Source organism: Lutra lutra, chromosome 9 (genome assembly GCF_902655055.1).
Source record: "Lutra lutra chromosome 9, mLutLut1.2, whole genome shotgun sequence".
NCBI classification, from domain to species: Eukaryota; Metazoa; Chordata; class Mammalia; order Carnivora; family Mustelidae; genus Lutra; species Lutra lutra.
Genome location: NC_062286.1, coordinates 28,894,358 through 28,904,878, shown reverse-complemented (window position 1 = coordinate 28,904,878; position 10,521 = coordinate 28,894,358). Strand labels below are relative to the sequence as shown.

General features: G+C 37.8%; 1 non-coding gene across 1 annotated transcript; it reads right to left on the bottom strand.

The window, feature by feature from the left end:
- Nucleotides 1–9,150: 9,150 nt before the first annotated feature.
- LOC125110202 (U1 spliceosomal RNA) lies at nucleotides 9,151–9,316 on the bottom strand. Its single transcript, XR_007130524.1, has one exon. It is a non-coding gene; the product is annotated as a U1 spliceosomal RNA (small nuclear RNA).
- Nucleotides 9,317–10,521: the final 1,205 nt, after the last annotated feature.

Here is a 10,521-nt window from a genome sequence, read left to right as displayed (position 1 = left end):
TCATATGTTTAGAGATGTCAATGGTATAAACTCCGTACTTAAATTTAAAAATATTATTATTCACACTGTTTACAATTTTTACCACTGTTAGCACGTCTTTACTTCTACCTCAGTTATTTTAAAAATAGCTTTCTACAAACTCCATTGATAACAGTAATCCTCAATGACCCAGTTTTAAGTGCTACTTTTTCCCTAAAACTAGCTTGCTCCTACTTTGTGCTACTTTGTTCTCTTCTCAAAATTTTTATTTATCATAATGTATAGCTACATATGGCTCATCTTCATACACCCAGCACTTAGCACATTCACTGATTATATAATATGTGCTTAATTAATGTTGGCTGAATCATGCTTCATGAATTACACTTCATGAACAATATGCTAACTTTTGGTGCTGCGAGTTCTGATTTTAAAATAATTGTTTTTATGAGTTGTGGATCTGCATATTGGGGAAGGTCTTTAAAGTTTGCCAAGCAGCTTATATGTTATTTCCCTTATTTAATCCTCACTATACACCATAAGGCAGATACAGTTTCTGCTGTACAAACACAGAAGATGAGATTTTTAATTTAGGAAAGGTTAAACATTAGGCGCAAGGCCATATAGCTAAGTAGTGAAGTTTGGATCAAACCCTGGCCTTCTGACCCCATACCACAATTCTCTCTTTATTCTTAGATTGGCATCCTGGCATTAGCTTTCATCCTTATCTTTTAGAGAAAAGATAACTTACTTTCCTCCCATGACAGGTCTAAAAATATGTGTATTATTTAATTTTTTCTTTTTAATTAGGAGATAGCATATTCTCTAATCTTTTTCTCTTAAACATTCTGCTGATCTCTTTTTTTTTCTTATTATAACACAGTCTATATGGGTTCCTTTCCTTTGTTTTTTGCTTTTGTTTAATTCTGTTCCAATCCTTTTTTTTTTCCATTTATGTTCTTACATGGATCATTCTGCAAATGGAAGCCTCTATTTTCTTTTTCAAAGCCCAAGACTTTTCTCTCTCCTTAGAGAATTAGAAAACTCTTTAAAGAAAATCTCACTATTTTCTCACTATTTTCTTTTTTCACCTTAAAATATATAAACGTTATATATATTTGATAACATTATTATATATTTATTGTAGAAAGTTGGGAAATGTTGCTATCTTTTTATTGTGGAATTGCCAATACTAGCATATGATAATCTGGTACAAATAAACATTTATTAATACATGAATGCACACATTTATTCACAGGCCATGCGCAGAAGATAGAATGAATGGCATATAATAAAATTAGGACCAAAGAACACAATAACTGTTTCAAAAGTCTAAAACACAAAATAATGCCAAAAGCAGCATGATATTTTTATAGGTATTGTTGCAATAAGAAGATTAATGAGAACAGTCTAGACCTAGTGTGTAGATAAGTGATATAATGTTTACAAATGACTATGAGAAAGGTCAGTTATTCAATTTCAACTTCTATTCTTTGATTTCTTTCCCAGAGATACTTGACATAATGGCTTTGAGGAAATAAAGCCAAAGGCAAAGGATGAAATGTGCTCAACTTTTCAAATGTGTATAGGTTTTCACAGATATTAACCAAAATGTCACTTTTCCGACTGATTTAATTTTGAATCTCTAGTGCCTAGACAGTGCCTGGCCCGGTGCAGGTGCTCTCTGATGTGAATAGGGTGACAGATGTAGTCACTATCAGCAGTCTTTGAGGAATCATGGAAAGTGCCAGAACACTGAAGTAGGTCTTCTAAAACCTACAAAACCTACAAAATTATGAGGTTGCTGAAGATACCTAGCAACTTGCTAGGATGGGAGTCTCCAGGAAATGAAACACTGAGTCTGACCTAGAAGGTGACCTCAGGCAAGTAACAAGATAAGGGTATATAGTATAGTCATTGAAATGAGCCTGTACTGAAGGAGAATTTTCTATAGAGCCATGATTTTTGATATCCTTTCATATATACATATCATTTACATACACACTTTTCTCTCCCCTTCTCTTCCCTTCCACCCCTTTCCCTTCTTTTCTCCATTCTCACTCCCTTTCCCCTTCCCTTTTCTTCCCTCTTCCCCCTCCCTTACTTTCATCCTTCCCTTCCCTTTTCACCATACAATAAAGTCTTCAAATGACCTCTTAGTGGGAAGACCGACATGTAAACTGTTACAGGGAAAGGGTAGATATTTAGAGCTTTATGCTACTGTTGTCCCATTTCTTGCTTCTTCCTTCTGTTGTGGCCCCAAAGGGACTTCCAGAGAGTCCCAAATATAGTCAGTCTGAAACTGAAGTATAAATAGATATTGGTTGAAGTGTGTTGGAAATGAAGAATCTAATGTCTCACCATCAGAGATTCTTATTACAAACCAAACAAAAAAAGAACATGAAGATTCTCAGTGATGCTGATTTAAATATGGTCAGGGCTCCACGCACTTTGAAATCAGTAGTATGAAGACAAAGGGACTTTTGTGTTTGCAGCCTGACAGGAAGCTTAAGAGCCAGGGTAGATGGGATGATAAAAGTCTCTAAGTGTAAACCAGTCATAGGTTAACATGGACGGACGCTTTAGTTGTGTCATTAGGGGTCATGACTGGTTAGATCCTTTTACTCATTGCTCTTTCAGACTTGACATCATGGGGCATATTCATGATCATGGAGCCACTGAGAATTTAAGGCTAAATGAAACAAAACAGAAACACCTTTATTTCTCATCTTCTTTGGGGAGCTCAGCCTTTTCTTGTCCCCCAGGACAGTTCAGACAATTCAAAAGGCAGCTAATTCTTCCCAAACGATGAGTTTTTATCTTATCCCCTTCACTTCCCAGGGGTCATTGCCAGTTTCTGTCTTGAACGCTAACCTTTTCATCATCCACCTGTGTTAACAGTTTTCTAGGTACTTGTGTTCAGTTATTTATTGGCCTTTCATTCTTGCCATAATAATTTCTCTCAATGGGCACTGCTGAATCTTTTCTCTATTTTGTGCAGTATACGTTTATGAGTAGAATATTCTCCTCAGTTTCTCTTTGCCACCTTTTTCTGTATGGACCATGGCTGTCATAAGGATAATGTGGTTGGCTCAAGGCTGACAGGGATTCTGACTTTACCTACTGTGACTGAGCCAGTCAGATATATTCCTCAGATGCAATTTTGGCTCTCCTCATGCACTTCTCTGTATCTCAGGGAAGCTGAGACCTATAAGGCTATATATCCCAGGCTCCATGTCAACTACCTTCCAACTCTCTTACCCCAAAAAAAGTTTTGGGGTAAGAAAATTCAATATTGAATATCTGGAAGAAAGAAGTCCTCTTCCTGTTTTGCTTCTCTGACCAGTCTGGGACCCTCCATGACCTGGCTCCCTAGTGATAGGTCTGTCATATTCTAGTCCTGTCAAGTGTCCCTGGGGGTTAGTAACACTGAACCACTCTCTCCCTTTATCTCTCCAGCTCTATGGTAGAGTGGTTTTTTGCTGTTGGTAATCTTGGGATTACCTTGACTTCTCAGCTCCTCTATTACCTGTGTAACCAATTCCCTGAATTAAATCCCCTCTGATATAAATACTTGAAATGATTTCTCTCTTTCTCATTAAAACCTCACTGTTATACCTCACTATGCTCATTTCCCTTCCTTTTCCTTCTCCCCTTCCCCTCCATCTCCTTTTCTTCTGGCTTCTCCTCCTCACTTTTCCAGCTAAGGAACCTCTCAACCTAACAAAACTCTAAATCTATTTCAGATTTCCCAGTGCCCCCAAATGTGAAGGCTCCTCCTATCCTGCTACCTTATCCTATCCTGCTCTTGGGATTAACTTTCCCTGTTAGAGAAAATTGTTAATTGACTGAAAGAATTTTTTTTGATGGTTATAATTATGGTCTGTGACCACTTAAAAATAAGACGCAGAAGACTGATTACAAAGTATTGAATCAGAATCATATGATGATTATGTAGATGGAATAAGAAAGATGGGAAGCCCATATGCTACTTTATTCATGAGAATCTTGTGTCATTTAGGAGCAGAAGGCAACATACTGTGAAGCATAAAGTGGTAAGAGTTGGTGAGACTAGAGACCAGAGATACGGTTTCTAAGGAAATAAGAATTCCTTTGTCTAGAGAAAATCACATACTTTTTCTGAGAATAGGCCTTCCTAGAGGGATTCTCAAAAGAGTGTGGGTGTTCTGTAATGGGGACTACCAATTTCCAGGCTATGATTTATCCCAGATCTATCAGCTGTGCTGACTGGTAGATAGGGCTGGTAGATAGATTGGTAATCTGCGTCTTTACCCATTATCAGAAATATCTCTATTTTGGTAACTGTTCAGATTAGTTAAGGATCATATGGCAAGTAATTAAGGATCATATGGCCTAGTCCTGAACTCTTAAAGAACTGCTCCCACCAACACCCACCAGACTACCACCCTTTTCAAACACACATACACGCATGGGAAAACACACACTAGTAAACTGTCCTCATCTATATGGTTAGAAACATGGTACATGTCTCGAAATCAGGTATCAATGGCAAAGGATCTCTCTATCTGGATTTCTAAGATTTTTTTGATAATCTGAGTTAATGATTAAAATGGGGAAAGGAATAGATTGTTACTAGATAGATCAAATGGGCTTTGGGTAAGTATTACATCTTTTTAAAAAAAATTTTTTTTAAGATTTTATTTATTTATTTGACAAAGATCTCAAGTAGGCAGAGAGGCAGGCAAAGAGGGGGAAGCAGGCTCCCCACTGAGCAGAGAGCCTGATGCGGGGCGTGATCTAGGACCCTGAGATCATGACCTGAGCCAAAAGCAGAGGCTTTAACCCACTGAGCCACTCAGGCGCCCCAAGTATTACATCTTTATAGGAAGAAATATTATTAGGCATTTTCTGGACTTGGATTCTGGTTCCTATGTGATCTTACAATTGTCATTACATTTCTTTGAAGTTTGGTATCCTTCCTTATTTTTATAAAAATAACAACAGAGCTCAATATATAGGATTCTTTTTAGGGTTAAAAGTACACATTGAGGGGCGTCTGGGTGGCTCTGTGGGTTAAACCTCTGCCTTCAGCTCAGGTCATGATCTCAGGGTCCTGGGATCGAGCCCCATATCCAGCTCTCTGCTCAGTGGGGAGCCTGCTTCCCCCGCCCCCTGCCTGCCTCTCTGCCTACTTCTGATCTCCATCTATCAAATAAATAAATAAAATCTTTAAACATACACACATACACACACACATACACACATTGCCTGGCGGGTTGTAAACCCTCAAAATATTTGTTGATGTTGTAGTTCCTATATTATATATACAATTCCCAAGATACATCCTGGTGTTCAGTTACACTAAATTCAATATTGCATATCTTCTACATCTATACTGTTCTACAAGGATTCTTGAAGTTTCAGAATGAGGAGGTTAAAAAAAAACAAACCCTAAAAATACTTAATTTTTTAAGGATGTTTAAAATTTATTAAGCATACCAGCTTGACTAAGGACAGGTAAGTAACAGATAAAGAAGATTTTCAATAACTGTGGGTGTTTTATTATTGAACTTTGCTATCAACCTTTAGTTATTTTCAGCAGACTATACAATCAGGAAAAATGTCATTTTTCCCAATCTTATCCACTGTTAACCCTTTTGTTCTTTGGTTCTGTCTTGATCTTTTCTCTACTCATTCATTTGCACTGAACCTATTTTCTTCCTTAATAATGCCGGTGGATTTTGCTCTCACTTTTATTAGAATCATTTAGTTCCTTTTTTGGGATACAAATATACAGTTACACTCATTTCGAACCCTAAGGCAAGCACATTAAAAATACAGCAAATTCTAGGAAAATAGTATCCAACCCCTGTTTATTTTACCCCTCTCCTTCCATTGCAGGACTTCTGTCTTGTGGGTCACATGGCTGCTGGGACGACACACTCATGCACATGATACATTGGGGGCTGTGGGAAAAACTATGAAAAGATACATTTTAGGTTGTTGATTTGGATTGCCTCATAGGGAGGAGGCAGGAGGGAAGTAAATGTGGGTGGGGTGGGGAACTGGGAGCAAAGCAAAAAGTAAAGGGCTGTGGGAATCTAGCTAGTGAGAACTGGTGGGGATCAGGACGGAGACTAAGTGTTCATACCTCATAGCTCAGGGACAATGATTACAACTCAGAGGTCCCTAAGAACTCAGCTGAATGATATGTGGGTGCCAGACCAGCTACATAATTTGGGGGCTCAGTGTAAAATAGAAGTGCAGGAACTCTTATTCAGAAATTATTAAGAATTTCAGCAGACCATGAAAGCAAGCATGAGACTTTTTTCTTCTTTCTTTCTTTCTTTCTTCCTTTCTTCCTTTCTTTGGATGAAGACTTTCTAGGCTTTGGACTCTGTGTAACCACACAGATCACACACCCATGAAGCTGGTCCTGGTAGGGGCTAGGTTTTAAGGAAAGGAGGGTATAAGCATCAGCCTTTTGTGATTGTGTCAGACTATCTATTCCAAGAAATCAAGGAGCTGAGCTGATGGGCTGAGGCCTCCCATCCTTGAAGTACAGGGAGCATGGAGAGACTAAGGAGCAGAGAGGCTTCCTTCTAAGATGGTATCATGGGACTGGCAGCCTGCGTGCTACTGTACCACCAGCCCGTATGTTAGGGTTTCCTTGTCTTAACTTGACAGTGATCTAGAGGTTCTAACAAATAAAAGAAAAAGAAAAAATAAAGGAAGAGAAGACTGGTATGAGCATTGAAAAAATAAAACTATATTTTTTTCTTGATAATAATATTGTATACTAGAAAACAGAAGATATTTTTCCAAAATCCAAGATGATTGATAAGATAATTTAGTACATTGGTTGGGTATAATATAAACATATAAAAGAATACCCCATGGTGTTAGTTGTGATTTATTCAGGGAAATGGAATTACTAAGAGTATTACAGGAGGGAAAATTTATTATAGGAGTTAAAATTTAATTCAGTGTGGGAAGAGCTTGGAAAGTAAAGGTCCCCAAAGGAGAGTCAAAAAAGCAGAGAAAAATAACTAATTAGCAGTGGTGCAGATAGTCACTTGCTTGCACACCTAGAAGATGGGTATGTGTGGTCACTTTCATTTGAACTGTGAAGGAAGCTGGTGTAGAAGTTCCTAGAAGATTGTGTATATGCTAGTGGATGAGTGCCGGCTCTTTATGGCCACTGCCTCTGTCAGCAACTATTGGAGGCAGGTCACTGTCTGTCAGTAGGACCAGTGACCAGGAGGGAGAGCTGGGGAAAAAAAGTGCAAACTGGAAACTGTGTCTCTGTTTTCAGCCTGATGACGGCTGCTTCATTTCCACCTCCAAAATTTCATGCAACATCACTTGTGGCCAGCTCCAACCTATAACAATACAAGGAGGGTGGCTTTGGGAAACATGGTACCCAGCAAAGCCAAGTCTAAAACAGAGCAATTGAGCTTAGTACCTCAAGAAGGATATAGGATAAGTAGTCTACCCTTAATACCGAAATATCAACACATTATTTAGTAGTAAATTTGAGAAGAATGGCATAAGACCCGTGTGAAGGACATTATAAAATCTGAGGATATTAAACAAGGTTTGGTCTTGCTTTGTAAGATTAATAATATAAGAATATAAATTCTCCCAAACTCAATGTATATTTAATACATATATAGTTGGCATCCCAATAGTTTTTTGTTTAATAAGATGATCTTTAGGTTTATGTGTGAGAGTAAATCTTCAAGAATACCCAGGGGAGGGACAGTGAGAAGTGACTTGCCTTAGAGATTCAGAATATATTACTAAACAGAAAGCTTCTGTTCATAAATCATTATGGTATAACTATAATCGTAGATAAAGTGGAAAACAGGGAAGGTTGAGAGAATCCAAAAGTTGGTCCTGATGTATATATGAGCACTTAATATATGACAATGGCAAGATTTCAGTATAGTAGAAAACAATGGATTATTTAATACCTGCATTATTTAGCAAATAAAAGCAATGTATTATTTCATAGAGCACAGCTAGCTGTCCACCAAGAACAACTTAAAAATGGGGCTTTTTCTGACTTTACATAAAAAAAATCTCCAGTTGGCTTAGATATTTAAATGTAAAAAATAGAATAAAAATCTTATAAGAAAAATATAGAAGACTGAATACTTTAGAGGCAAACAAAGGGTCCTAATTCTAATACTAAAAACCCATAAAAGAAAAGTGTAAACCAATTGAGTATATATAATTTAAAAATCTTATTATGGCAAAGATGCCATAAATGAATAAACCAATAATAAATTTGGAAAGAAAAAATCCCAACTTGTAAAACAGTGGAAAAAGCAACATCTGTCTGTATAAAAGATTCAAAAATAGATAGGAAGGCTATAAATGATAGAAAAGTCACAGTCAATATGAAGAAAATACAGCAGTGAAGGTCTGCATGGTTACTAATACATGAAAAAATGCACAAACACATTAGTAGTCAGGAAAAGATAAAGTAATAGATTTCACTTTTTACTCTTTAGATTGGCAAATATTAAAATTAACAAAATCTGTTGCCACATGGGGGTGGGAAAAGTGGCATGCTGATAAAATGCTAAAAGAAATATGAACACAATTCCCGCCATCTATATAAAAAAAAGCCTGTATCACCATCTATATCCAGTAATCTCTTTCCTGATAATCTATTCTATTTAAAGAAAACTTTAGTTCCACAAGGATTAGCTACAAGGTTGTTTAGACCTACATTACTCAGAGTAGGAGAAAAATCCATAAATAAGTTTTTGTGCTTCCAAATCACTAAAAACAATGCATAAGAACTATGCCAGGGACTGTGAAAGATTTCTGCGAAATTACATTACACTTTACAAAAACAGCTAAAATACTGTGTATCATTTCATTTTTGTAATATATTGCTAAAGACTGTGTTTGGATATGTGTGTGTATTTATTTGTATGTGGGTGTGTTACGTATAGGTGACTACATGAGCATGGAGAAAAACTATGAGAGGATCCATTTTAGGTTGTTGACTTGGATTGCCTAGTGGGGAGGAGGCAGTAGAGAAGTTATGTAGGTGGGGTGGGGAACTGGGAACAAAGCAAAAAAGTAAAGTACAAATTAAAAATGAATTAAAAGCAATGCATATGATCATATTTATTCATGTATGTAAAGTCAGGATTATATGACTATGTATATAAAAAGTTTTTTTTTTTTTTTTTTCCCCCACTACCACAAATTATGCAGTCGAGTTTCCCACATTTGGGGAAATCGCAGGGGTCAGCACATCCGGAGTGCAATGGATAAGCCTCGCCCTGGGAAAACCACCTTCGTGATCATGGTATCTCCCCTGCCAGGTAAGTATGTATATAAAAAGTTTTAAACAGTGTTTGAGCCAAACCTTTGGCTGGTCCTAAGTGGATAGATTTCTTCCAGACATTAACTTTCTTTCCCCCCAAACTTTTCTAATACCAAGAGTTCACCATATTGGGAACTCTTAAAATGAAGATGAAAATGAACTCCAGGGGATTTACGATTTGGGTGCATTTTCCACTGAATTATTTAAAAGGGGCTGATCACATTCTATTTCTTCTTGAGAAATGTATAGAATCAGTGTTTGCAGGGCACTGATAAACAAGACTTTAGGACCGAGGAGGGTGCAAGAATTAGTGTGAAATCGGAAACACAAAAGAGTTTCAGAGAGAAAGGTCACAAGTCTCATTAGAACAGATTGCATTTGAGATTCTGCTTTCCACACTTAATGATGGGGCTTTAGAGGAAATGGCTGAAGGAACAGTTAGAAGGTTGGGAGTGGGAGAAAAGACTCTCTGTGGTTGGGAGCATCACAGGGAATTTTGCAGATGGCGGTCAGAGTTTTGAGGCAATCACACTTTTAGAGAGAAGGGAGGTGAGCAGCAGAGAAATGGAATAAGCTGAAGAAAAATACCAGTAGAAGCAAAAAATACTCGTCTTCATGGAGAAGCTGCCTAACCATGGCAATGCAATGGAATGGACAGAATGTCCAGGCAGAGAGCAGACTGCTAGATTTGTCAATGCAGGGAGGTAACCCTAACATCGGCCAGCAAACATTGAGGGCTAATGTAGACCCTTGTGGGGGTACTCTCTTCATTAGAAGCAGAGAGATGTTCAAGATGGTGTGGGATTTGGGAATGGAGACAGTTTAAATCCACTGCAAGATATGTTTGTGAATCCTTTGAAACATCATTATTATTACTTTAAGAATAGAATTGTAAAATTTATCTGCACCATGGGAATGTGAAACAGCTGGTCAGAGCTCCAGTGGAAATTGGTTCAAGGTGAACATGTTGACTCTGTGGGGCTTCTCTCTTATGAACCTCTCACCTCCTCTCCACCATACCTCTTACTGCAGCCACAGTGACTTGTTCTGTGTTGGTGACCCCCCCGCTCCCCGCCCCAGCTGCGTGCAGGAGTCCCTGACAGTATGAATCTCAGGTTTGCCCAGTGCATGTCTTGGGCTGCCTGACCTACAGCTTCTGTTTCACGATGATTTGTGATATTCACAAGAACCCACTTAGTACTCACATGTGT